This window comes from Phascolarctos cinereus, unplaced genomic scaffold, assembly GCF_003287225.1.
Source record: "Phascolarctos cinereus isolate Bilbo 61053 unplaced genomic scaffold, phaCin_HiC Scaffold_726;HRSCAF=1367, whole genome shotgun sequence".
Lineage (NCBI taxonomy): Eukaryota > Metazoa > Chordata > Mammalia > Diprotodontia > Phascolarctidae > Phascolarctos > Phascolarctos cinereus.
The window spans coordinates 42,692,067-42,705,495 of NW_027556098.1; the positions used below are offsets into that span (position 1 = coordinate 42,692,067).

Below are 13,429 nucleotides of genomic sequence, written 5' to 3' on the forward strand. Positions count from 1 at the left end.
AGTATATCATCATGTCATCTGCAAAGAGTGATAGCTTTGTTTCTTCTTTGCCTATTCTAATGCCTTCAATTTCTTTTTCTTCTCTTATTGCTAAAGCTAAGGTTTCCAGTACAATATTGAATAACAGTGGTGATAATGGACATCCTTGTTTCACCCCGATCTTATTGGAAATGCTTCTAGCCTGTCCCCATTACATATAATGCTTGCTGAAGGTTTTAGATAATGCTATTTATTATTTTAAGGAAGACTCCATTTATACCTATGCTTTCTAGTGTTTTTAATAGGAATGGGTGTTGTATTTTATCAAAAGCTTTTTCTGCATCTATTGAGATGATCATGTGGTTTCTGTTGGTTTTGTTGTTGATATGCTCAATGATGCTGATAGTTTTCCTAATATTGAACCAACCCTGCATTCCTGGTATAAATCCTACCTGGTCATAGTGTATTATTCTTGTGATAAGTTGCTGCAATCTACTTGCTAGTATTTTGTTTAAAATTTTTGCATCTATATTCATTAGAGAAATTGGTCTATAATTTTCTTTCTCTATTTTGACTCTTCCTGGTTTAGGTATCAACACCATATTTGTATCATAAAAAGAATTTGGTAAGACTCCTTCTTCACCTATTTTCCCAAATAGTCTATATAGTATTGGAATTAATTGTTCTTTAAATGTTTGATAGAATTGCATGTAAATCCATCTGGCCCTGGAGATTTTTTCCTAGGGAGTTCATCAATGGCTTGTTCAATTTCTTTTTCTGAGATGGGGTTATTTAAGTATTTTACTTCCTCTTCGGTTAATCTGGGCAATTTATATTTTTGTAAATATGTATCCATTTCACTAAGATTGTCAAATTTGTTGGCATATAGTTGGGCAAAATAATTCCTAATTATTGTTTTAATTTCCTCTTCCTTGGTGGTAGCTTCCCTTTTCATTCTTGATACTAGTAATTTGGTTTTCTTCTTTCTTTTTTTTAATTAAATTAACCAAAGGCTTATCTATTTTATTGTTTTTTCATAAAACCAGCTCTTAGTTTTATTTATTAGTTCAATAGTTTTCTTAATTTCAATTTTATTAATTTTTCCTTTGGTTTTCAATATTTCTAATTTGTGTTTAGTTGAGGATTTTTAATTTGTTCTTTTTCTAGTTTTTTTAGTTGTATGCCCAATTCATTAATCTCCTCTTTTTCTATTTTATTTATGTAAGCATTTAGAGATATAAAACTTCCCCTAAGAACTGCTTTCTGCATCCCATAGGTTTTGGTATGTTGTCTCATTATTGTCATTCTCTTGAATGAAATTATTGATTGTTTCTATGATTTGTTGTTTGACCCAATCATTTTTTAGGATTAGATTATTTAGTTTCCAATTATTTTTTAGTCTATCTTTCCATGGCCCTTTATTACATATAATTTTTATTGCATCATGATCTGAAAAGGATGCATTTAATATTTCTGCCTTTCTGCATTGGATTGTGAGGTTTTTATGCCCTAGTACATGGTCAATTTTTGTGTATGTGCCATGTACTGAGAAAAAAGTATATTCCTTTCTATCCCCATTCAGTTTTCTCCAGAGGTCTATCATACCTAACTTTTCTAATGTTCTATTCACCTCCTTAACTTCTTTCTTGTTTATTTTGTGGTTAGACTTATCTAGTGCCGAGAGGGGAGGTTCAGGTCCCCCACTAGTATAGTTTTGCTGTCTATTTCTTCCTGTAACTCCCTGAACTTCTCCTGTAAGAATTTGGATGCTATACCATTTGGTGCATATATGTTTAGTAATGATATTACTTCATTGTCTATGGTGCCTTTTAGCAGGATGTAGTTTCCTTCCTTATCTCTTTTGATTAGATCTATTTTTGCTTTTGCTTTGTCTGAGATCAGGATTGCTACCCCTGCTTTTTTCACTTCAGCTGACGCATAATATATTCTGCTCCAGCCTTTTACCTTTACCCTGTATGTGTCACTCTTTTTCAAATGTGTTTCCTGTAAACAACATATTGTAGGATTATGGTTTTTAATCCATTCTGCAATCCGTTTCCGTTTTATGGGAGAGTTCATCCCATTCACATTCACAGTTATGATTACTATCTGTGTTTTTCTCCATCCTTTTCCCCCATTTATGCTTTTCTTTCTCCTTTTTCCTTTCCCCCTTCACTAGTGTTTTGCTTTTGACCACCCCTCCTTCAGTCCCTTCCCCCTTTTATTATCCCTTTCCCTTTTCTTCCCCTTTAGTCTTACTGCTTCTTCCCTCCCTTTTCTTTCCCCTTTTCCCTCCTACTGCCTATAGGGCAAGTTAGATTTCTATACCTAACTGATTATATTATGCCCTTCTTGAGCCAAATCTGATGAGAGTAAGGTTCAAACAATGCTCCACCCCCCCTTCTTTCCCTCTGCTGTAACAGGACTTTGTGTCTTTTCCTGTACCCTTGTCTGCCTCCTCCTTTCTCAGTACATTTTCTAAGATGAGATTGATCCACTTATTTGGATCCATTTAACCCACTTGATTAGATTTTTTTTATCATTACATCAAAGTCAACTAATATCCACCCTCTTTATGTATACTCCTTTAACAAGGTGTAATAACAATACAGTTCTCAAGGGTTGCAAGTCTCATATTCCCTTGTAGGGTTTAAACAGCCCCCCCCTTATTAACAACATATTGTATCCTTCTGTCCCATTTACCTTTTTAAGTCCTTCTTGAGTCCTGTACTTGAAGATCAAATTTTTTGTTGAGCTCTGGTCTTTTTATCAGGAAAGTCTGGAAGTCTCCTATTTGTTGAATATCCACCTCCTCCCTTGAAAAATGATGCTCATTTTTGCTGGGTAATTGATCCTTGGCTGCATTCCAAGCTCCTTTGCCTTACGGAATATCATGTTCCACCCTGCGTCTTTTAATGTAGAAGCTGCAAGGTCCTGTGTAATCCTGACTGTGGTTCCATGATATTTAAATTCTTTCTTTCTGGCTGCTTGCACCTTCTCTTTCATCTGGTAATTTTGGAATTTTGCTATTATATTCCTTGGCGTTGTCAATTTGGGATCTCTTTCAGGTGGTGATCGGTGGATTCTTTCTATGGTTATTTTCCCTTCTGGTTCTAGGACTTCTGGGCAGTTTTCCTTTATGATTTCCTGAAAGATACTGTCCAGGCTCTTTTTTCATCATGATTTTCAGGTAGTCCAATAATTTTTAAATTGTCTCTCCTGAGTCGATTTTCCAGGTCGGTTGTTTTACTGATGAGGTATTTTACATTTTCATCTATTTTTCATTTTTTTTTCTGTTTGACTGATTCTTGCTCTCTCATAGAGACATTAGTTTCCATTTGTCCAATTCTAGTTTTTAACAGATTGTTTTCTTCTGTTAGTTTTGTACTTCTTCTTCAACTGGCCAATTGTGTTTTTTAGACTTGTTTCTTCAGTTTGTTAGTTTTTTCTTCCTTCTTCAATGGCCAATTGTGTTTTTTAGGACTTGTTTCTTCAGTGTACTCTTCTGTTAGTTTTTGTCCTTCCTTCTTCAATTGGTCAATTGTGTTTTTTAGGGACTTTTAGGGACTGGATTTCTTCAGTGTATTTTTTTCCAATTGGCCAATTGTATTTTTGAAGGACTCTTCTACCTCTCTCATTTGACTATTAAAATCCTTCTTGAGCTCGTCTAAGAAGGCTTTTTGGGCTTCAGACCAGTTCCTATTCCCTTTTGTTGTTGCAGATGTGGGTTTGTTGACAATGTTGTCCTCTTCAGAATTTCTGTCTTGATCTTCACTCTTCTCATAATATGAATCTATGTATGGTATGTTTCTTTTTACTCATGGTGTTTCTTTATTCACTGGCCTTTAAAGAGATTGAGCTCTCTTGCTGGGGAACAGAGGGTACTGAACCAAGTTTCTTGTGTTGGGAGCCTAGGTCTTGATCACTGGCTTTGTGTGCTGGGGCCTCTTATGCTGGCAATTGGAGGCTGTAGGTTTCTGGCAGCTTACCTCGTATTGGGCTGGAATCAGCAAGGCTGGAACTTTCAGGTAATTCTAGGTTGCCTGCTTTTCCTTTCCTTTAGCTTTCTTCAGCTCCTTTTAGATGGGTGCTGCAGGGTGTTTCTCTGCCTGGGACCCCCTGCAGTGTTACGACTAGAAATTTTAGAACAAAAGTCCATCTGCATTGGTAGGTGTAGTTTCCACACAATGAGTTCTCTATATCAATGAAATCTCAGTCCTGGTCCATCCAAAATTATGCAATTACACAAAATCTGTCTATTTGTATGCATAATACATACTATATAATATATGATAATATATTATATAGAATATAGAATGATATAGAATATTATATATATTATAATCTCCATGAGGACAAATATTATCTCCTCCAGAGCCTAGCATGATGTCCTACACAGAGTAAACACTTAATAAATGTTTGTTTAATGAAAGCACTTCCAACCCTGATAAGAGTCTGGTTTATATAAGAAATTTATCTTTTTCAGTATGTAAAAATAAAGCCTTTCACATGTTAGCTAAAATTACTTGTGCAAGTTCTACTGAATCATAATCATTTTTCAAAGACCTGATAATTCATAATAATAATCACAAAATAAAAGTTATCAAGTCACAGATAATATTCAACATTTTGACTGCATTTGTCAAGGAGAAAATCTTAAATTACTTAACAACTGCACTATCTGAGAATATGGAGAATATCTACCCTGTGAAGGGCCTGTACTCAGGACTCTTTGACCATGTTGACCAGAATTTAATGAAATACAAGTAATAATGTCTTGTCACAAGAATTAAAATTCTAAATCTAACATTACAGAAAATATAATGAATGGGCTCTATGACCTTTGGCCCTAGAGGTAATGTCTATCTTGACTCCAGAAGTACCAAATCAGATGAGGAAGATAACCTAATCAGAACAACTCTAGACAGAGCAGTCAGGAAGACCTGAGTTCAAATCCAGCCTCAGATACTGGCAAGTCACTAAAAAACTGTCTGCCTCAGTTTCCTCACCAAAAAATGGGAATAATAACAGCATCTATCTCCCAGAGTTGTGAGGATCAAATGGGATCATATTTGTGAAGTACCTTGCAAACCTTAAAGCACTATATAAATACTAGTCGCTAAAATGATTATGATGATGATGATGATGATGATGATGATGATGATGATGTCTGTCATAAGAGTTTCAGGGCAATTATAACCTAACTGAAACCAAGGCACCCACAGCAACAACTACACAATTGAAAAAATTATTCCTCTCCAACACATTCATCCCCTCACGATGCAGAAAGTGCCTCCTGGGAAGCAATTTTGTTTGCACTCTATGACGACAAGAGCCCCAAACTGTGCCCCCTTCTTGTTTGGGGTTGAATCATGAATGGATGGAGTACAAAGTGCAGTATAGATCTCAATTACACTGTCTTTCTTCCCAAATCCAACCTTATTCTGAACTTTCCTATTTCTGTCAAGGGTACCATCATCCTCCAGTCACCAAGGTTCTCAAACTCAAGTGTCACGCTAATCTCCACTCACCCTACATGTCCAAAACTTATCATTTCTACCTCTACCATATCTTTCATACAAATCCTCTTCTCACTCTACTCATACAGTCAGACCCTTGTTCAGTGCCTCTCCGCAAAACTATTACTTTGGCCTCCTTAAGTGGTCTCCCTGACTCAAGCCTCTCTCTACTCCAATTCATCCTCCTGACCAAGTAATTGTGTCAGACCTATACTCAATAAACTTCAATGGCTCCTTTTTACTATTACTAGGATCAAATATAAACTCCTCCGTTTGGCATTTAAATAACTTCACAACCTGGCCAGACTTATTATTTCTCTTCCCTATTAGTCCAGACATACCATCTTGTTTTCTAACACATACAAAAAAAAATCCATGAAATATTAAAATATTAATAGGAAATGAAGGTATTATATCATCCAGTAAGTAGAACCATATAGAGAGGAATGGATGATATTGAAAACATTCTGCTGAATTCAAATTAGAGACAATAATTCGCTTTTGCTTATTGTCTTTACACTGTTGTAAACTCTTTTGCTTGTTGTTTTTACATAAGTCCTGCTCAAAAGCTGTTATGTTTACTAACTCAGTGATCTATTATTTGCTTATTGTATAGCGTATGTTTCCATTTTTTTAACTAAAAGAAAGAAAATTTCATTTACTTGGCTAGCTACAGTGCTCAAATTAATTAAATAATCATTAGCAAGTAATTGTTATTTATAACAATTTACAAATTACAATTGCCCTATTGCTCAGAGATTTTTTAAAAATAATGATGCATATTATATCATATAGTAAAAAACTTTTACTACTAAAAACAAAACAAAAAAATAAACTATTCTTCAAATATTGTTTAGTCATCTTTCATTTCATCCTTTTTTAATTTCAATTTTTGCGTATATCTCACAACAGAGATAGTGAGTGACTAGACCTATGATTTCTTTAGTAGAGGTACCTCTAGGATGAGGAAAACCTCTCTATTATTGCTTCTCTGCAACTTATAATCTTAAAGGGATACCCAGGGCACTGAGAAGTACATTCAAGTTTACATGCGAAAGCATACTACAGGCATATTGTAATGGGTATATAATGATTCGTATCCAATGGTCACTTAAATATTAGTGACACTGTAGATAAATGTGCTAACTTGGACATCATAATCCTGAATCACTGAAACTGTATTTCACAAAAATCCTGAGATTTTACTCTTCATAGATGGTTCTTCAATCGATAATTAATATGCAACATAAATACACTGACTTTCTCCAGTCATAAATTCAATACTATATGAATAACAGCACCTACCTCACGAGATTGTAGTGAGGATCAAGTGAGACAACATTTGTAACGCACTCAGCGGAGTGCCGGGGACACAGCAGCACGTGCTTAATAAATGCTTATTCCTTCTTTCCTTTCTTCTTTCCTTCCTTCCTTTCTTCCTTTCTACTACACACCTGAGATAAAGGCGTGAGAGTAAGAAAGTAATACAGCTTGCTCTACCAGTTAATTTAAAATCCTATATAAACTATTCAAAGCTAGCTGCCAATTTCTACTATTCTCAGACTGGACACTTTTAAAAAACAGAAATATTGTCAACTGCGCTAAACTACTGGATGATTCAACAACAGAGAAAAAAAAAAAGACCTAGAACAAAAATCTCAAAACGACTCCAAATAAGAATACACATTGTTTTCTTGAGGCATAGTACTAACGTGTCTTTTGGCAAATGCTGGAGAGGATGTGGGGAAAATGAGACATGAATGTACTATTTCTGGAGTTGTGAACTGATTCAACCATTCTGTAGAGCAATTTGGAACTCTGCCCAAAGGGCTATAAAACCATGTATACCCTTTGACCTAGAACACCACTACTAGGTCTGTGTCCCAAAAGAGATAAAAAACAAAAAGGGAAAGGACCTATAGGTACAAAAATATTTATAGCTGCTCTTTTCTGGGGGCAAAGAATTGGAAATGAGGGGATGCTCATCAATTGGAGAATGGTTGAACAAATTGTGGTATGTGATTATGATGGAATACTATTGTATTACAGGAAAGGATGAGCTGGATACTCTCAGAAAAATCTGGAAAGACTAACATGAGCTGATGCAAAGGGAAATGTACTGTATACAAAGTAACAGCAATATGACCAACCATGAATGGCTTAGTTAATCTCAGCAATACAACAATCAAAGCAACTCTGAAGGATTTAAGATGAAAAATACTACCCATCCCCAGGGAAAGAATTGATGGTGACTGAAAACAGATTGAAGAATACTTTTTTTTACTTCATGTTTCTTGAGGAGTTTTTTTGTCTATGTTTTCGTTCACAAAATGACTATTATGGAAATGTTTTGCGTGACTACACATGTATAACCTATATCGAATTGCTTGCCTTCTCGATGAGGGAGGATGGGGAGTGAAGAAATGAGAGAATCTGGAATTCAAAGTTTTAAAAACAAATGTTAAAAATTGTTTTTACATGTAACTGGGGAAAAATAAAATGCTAAATGAGAAAAAAATAAAGTACCATTTGGGAGAGAAGACAACTACATAGAAAAAACAACCACGCACAGGCACATTTTCCCTCTTGACCTCCCTTGGTTTATTTTTCCTTTACTTTATTCCCAAAGGGATAACTGGAAATAGCTCAGAACTTGGACTTGAAAAAGGGAAGGAACCCAGAAGTACTAAAGATAATTTCTATAGGGAGCACTGTGCATTCCCATTTCGAAATTTTTTTTCTGACCGTGTAAGTTGTAAACTCCAACAAGGATAGGGCCCACATTCTCTTTATTTCTCTTTAACAATCCTACTACCTATAATGATTTGTACATAACAGTCACTTAATAATGATAGATGAGTAAGTAGTAAAAATAATAAAAGCTAGTAATTATATTGTCCCTACTATGTGCCAGGCAATCTCCTAAGCACTTCACAAATATGTCACTTGGTCCTCATAAAAATGCTAGGAGATACATGCAATTATTATCCCCAGTTTACAAAACTGAAGAAAACAGAGGTTAAGAAATCTGACCAAGGTCACACAGCTAGTAAGTTTCTGTGGCCACATAAGAACTAAGGTCTTCCTGATTCCAAGGCCAGCACTCTTATTTACTGTGCCATCTAGGCAAGTATGCTACCACAAATGAATTACTTGCTAAATATCAAAATGAAATGAATGAATTTTATATGCAAATTAATTATGGGATGAAAGTAAAATCTGAGAGCTGGGTTCCTCTGGTTCCTTATGCCTACAAGAGAGCCAGCCTAGAAACTACATTAAGTCCCTTGTTCAGAATTCTTAATCATTCTTCCTGTGCTCTCTGCAGCATCCTTTGAGAAGCAGTGATAATGTCTAATGCATTAAGCTGGTCATTCCAAAAGTTTTCACCCCAACATACAAAGAAATATAATTTTTTTAAAAGCTATTTTCTTGCTACTTCAGGCTCCAGAGAATGAGATTCAATTTTATAGCATTCTAGGGGCAGCTAAGTGGTGCAGGAGATAGAGCTCTGGCCTTGGAGTCAGGAGAACCTGAGTTCAAATCTAGCTTCAGACACTTGACACTTACCAGCTGCGTGACTCTGGGCAAGTCACTTAACCCCGATTGCCTCACCAAAAACAAACAAAAAAAAATAGCATTCCAATGAGTGGCAAACCTGAAAACTATAGACAAGATTGGCTATAAATTTTTTAAGTTACTATGTTTTTCTAAGAAATCAAAACAGCACCTTGTAAGTATTAACTACACTACATTCAATTCAGACATGAGTTACAGATTTTTGCTGCCTGGTACAATGATTACTTTTAGCTTCTTTTTCTACCTTGCAACCCAATAATCCTGGAGATATATATTCTTTTTTTTTTAATTTTTGCATTTTCAAATCCTACTTTCATGTGAAAGAGCATCAAATAACTAATTTTCTCAGAACTATATTTATAACTCTTTTTGCAACTGATCAATGTGTAAGATCATTAGGAAGAAAATGTATGGAAACATCTTCAAATAATTTCTCAATTTTACATGGAAATGGGACTGAAAATGAAGGCACAATCACTTTTTTTCCTCCTAATCCAATCTAACCTCTCATTTTAGTATTTTTCAAATATTCTATTTAGAGTCACAACTCTAATGTGACCCCCTGAAATGCTGGTATCTTCCCTTCATGGTCATCTTTTTTGGCTAGTTAATTAGTCAAGTATAGCAAGAATGCCTCATAGAAAAATTCACTCATGATGTAAGCTGATTGTTATTGATTTGTTCACTATACAATTGGACTCCTCTTCCCCCAAGGCCAGAGAGTCTGTGTGTGAAGAAAAAACTGAGAACCAAACAAGAAATAACGGAGATCATAAAACACAGAATAGATTTTTATTATGAAAAATCAAAAAGTTTCTGCATATATAAAATCAATGCAAACTAAGAAAAATTGTTAAATTGGAAGCAGTCTTCATGTTAAATATCTCTGGTAAAACTTTGATATCCAAAATGTGTAAGGAATTTAAACGAATATACAAAACTAATAGCCATTCCCCAATAGACAAGTGGGTAAAGGATATGACCAGTTTTTCAAAAAAAGAAATGCAAACATGAAAAAACTTCAAATTACTAATGAGACAAATATAAACAGCTCTGACATTTTACCTCATACCAATAAATTGGCAAATATCATAAAAGGCAGAAACAGTAAATGTTGGCGAGGTTTGGGGAAGACACATATTAATATGCACTTGGCAAAGCCCTGAATTAGTCTAACACTTATGGGATATAATTTGGAATTATTTGAGCAAAGTTACTAAAACTATCGATCTAGCAATCTCACTGAGTTTATACTCCATTATTCAAAGACAGAAAGGGGGTGTGTGTGTGTGTGTGTGTAGCACTTTTTGTGGTAGCAAAAAGTAGAAACAGTAGGTACTTATAGTTTGGGATATGACTAAACAAACATTGGTATATAAATATAATGGAATTATCACACCATAAGAAATGATGAAAAAAAATGAGTGTGAAGAATTCAGAGGAATATGGAGAGACTTCAATGATGCAAAGCAAAGAAAGAAGAATCACTATAGCAATGCAGCATGATCACAGCAGTATAAATGAAAAGAGCACCAAAAGAATCAGAATTTGGATTAAATGAAAGAATCAATTGGTGCCTCTAAAGGATCAGTGATGACACACTTCCCTACTCTTGACAGAGAGAACATGGTGTTATACTCATTCCAGCCTTTGTGCCTTTGCTAATGCTTTTCTCACCTGATCCCTGCCCTAACCATTATCACTAACTGTCCACCTCCTAAACATTCTTCTATAGCAGCTCGAATTCCACCTTGAATTCACGGTATCATGATGCCTGGACTAATCCAACCCATAGTGACTGCCTCCCCTAAATTCCCAGTATGTTGTCTGCATTCATTTGGCACATAATCATCTACTGCCTTATGACATCTGCTGTCTTGTGGCACCGACTATTATTTAGTTCTTTTAGAGTTTGGCTCTTCTCTGCCTGTATTTTCTCTCTTTAACTAAATTATAATCTCTTTATGGGCAAGGGCTGGTATATTTCACTTCATCCCCCACAGTTATTACAATACAGTGTTTTACATACAGTATTATTCAAATATTTGCCAAGTGAATATTTTCCCTCTGATTTAAAATTTTCTTTGGACTGATAGAATGGATTAGACTAGATGTTCCCTTCCAACTCTAAAACCCTGTAATTCTGTGATATTATTTGTTCTGGGTCAGGTCTGAATTAAGGCAGTCCAGTGATTCGAGGTTTAGGATTAGAATAAACGGAGCCACTAACAGCCTAACACTTAACAAGAAAGACGTTTACTAAACAATGCCTTAGAAGGGACACTCAACAAGCACAGGGCACTAGTTCAGATAAATGCAGCCCCCAGGTCTCAATATGGAAAAAGGTCTTCTCAGAGGCTACACTGGGTCACAAAGGTAAGTTGATTCCCAGGACACTGAGATATCTGTCAAGTGTGAGAGGCACCTAACCCTCATAAATGATTCTTTTCTGTCCTAGGAAACCAGTAAGCCATATCAATAGTTCAAGCCATAGTCTCTTGGACCTAGTGAGTTTCAGGAACATCTTCCCTGACTTTTAGGGGGAAATTACCTCAGCCTCCACAACAGGAACTCTAGAGGCTGCTATTTCTATCATTTTAGTCATGACCACTAATTATTTGGTACAGGTAAGTGGTTCAGTCAAAGAAAGAAATGGACTCAGCAGAAATGTAGATCAGATGTTCTCCAATATCTGATGATCCTGGACCTTATAAGAAAACTTATAAGGAAAACAAAAATGCTGCACAAAGGAGTAGCCCACTAAGCCAGCAGCTTTTCGCTTTAAAGCCAATCTCAATTTATAAACCAACAATTCTGACATCAAAATTTTAGAAAATTAACATGATCATCATCATTGCCTTTTAATAATCTTGAAGAATTTTCTACTTTCCTAATAAGTAATTTTAACTATATCTTCAACAAATGATGTATATATACAATTTGAGAGCCATATTAATATACCCTTACAAAGTCAATATTACAAGATGGAACCAAGATTGCAGAGCAGGAGGAAGCAGTGTAACTCAGTTCTCCCCCCAACAACTACAGCACAAAGATTTAAAAAATATATCCAAGTCCTGATAGGAAAATCCTAGCTCAAGTCACCACAGGGAAATAGAGAAGACCTCTGGGAGTGCCTTCTAGCCTACAGCACACAACAGGCTTGAAGCATTCCAACGTAGATAACAGATAAGGACAGCAGCCCTGCACTTGGACAAAGAAGCAGATCCAGCGCCTAACGTCCTGACCTTGTTCAAGGAGCTGGCAGGTCTGCAGCTCAAACTCTGGGTCACAGATCCAGTTCAGCATTAGGAGAGGACCTAAGTTCATGGGTGGCAGGCCAAAGCAAGAAGTGGTCACAAATCTGAGACTGTATACTGAACAAGAAACAAGGACAGAAGGGAAGCATCTATCTGACTCTAACCCTAGGAGCAGAGCAGGGGTCAGATCCGGCCCCCAGCATCGTCCAGGCATGCAGCAGAACAACCAAAGCAGGGAACCCAGAACAAAGGGGAGCCTGTATTCCAGTTAGTCTGCACTTGCAGAGCTTTCCAACTGGCTGACAGTGCATGAGTCCAGCAGCAGTACAGTAGAGTTCCAATCAAGAAAAACCCCACAACTGTGTCCTCAGAACCAAAACCCAAGTGTGGAAATTGCAGTGCTCAGGCCAGGATATTAGCACTCAGACTTCACCTGGAATCAAATGGCCTGGGCTCACTAAAAGCTTGCAATTAAACATAACGTACTGTCCTTAAGATCCCTGAATAAGTCAACACTCAACACCAAGAGAAAGCAGCAGGAAGAGCCAAGAAGACACAAGTACAAGGAATGCCCTTCAGAATTGTGCACAGCACAGGCCTAGTACAAATTCCAAAACAAGGAAGTAAATCTAAAAGAAAGAGCAAACAAAAAAAGAATTCCACCATAAAGAGCTATTACGTTTACAGGGTCAGGCAAAACACAAACACAGATAAAGAGAGTAACTCCAAAAGAGCTACAAGAAAAGCTTCAAAGAAAAACACTGCTTGGGCAAAGTCAACAAGAATTCTTGAAAGAAATAAGGCAAAAAAAATTTTAAGAGTTTAAAAAATGTTTTATAAGGTAAATGAGAATGTTAGAGGAGAAAATTTTCCCATTGAAAATTTCCCAAGGAAATGAGAATACCAAAGGAAAAAAATCAGAAAAGAAATGAAAGTGCTAGAGGAAAGAACAAGGGGGGAAATGAGTTATAAAAGAAAGAACTAGAAAGAAAATTAACATCTTGGCAAAAGAAGTACAAAATTATACCCAAGAAACAAAATATGAAAATTAGAGTGGACCAAATAGAAGTAAATGACTCCTAGGAAAAACAA

General features: G+C 36.0%; 1 protein-coding gene across 3 annotated transcripts in view; it reads right to left on the reverse strand.

Moving 5' to 3' along the window:
* Positions 1–13,429, reverse strand: part of AGPAT3 (1-acylglycerol-3-phosphate O-acyltransferase 3) — a 165,719-nt gene that overhangs the window by 121,817 nt on the left and 30,473 nt on the right. Inside the window, exon 1 of one of the 3 annotated variants that reach the window (XM_078146496.1) lies at positions 6,804–6,895. The exons of the other annotated variants lie outside the window; for them this stretch is intronic. The gene's annotated coding sequence lies outside the window, so the exon portion shown is untranslated. Of the gene's footprint in view, positions 1–6,803; positions 6,896–13,429 lie in introns of those variants that run through there. 3 annotated transcript variants of the gene reach the window in all.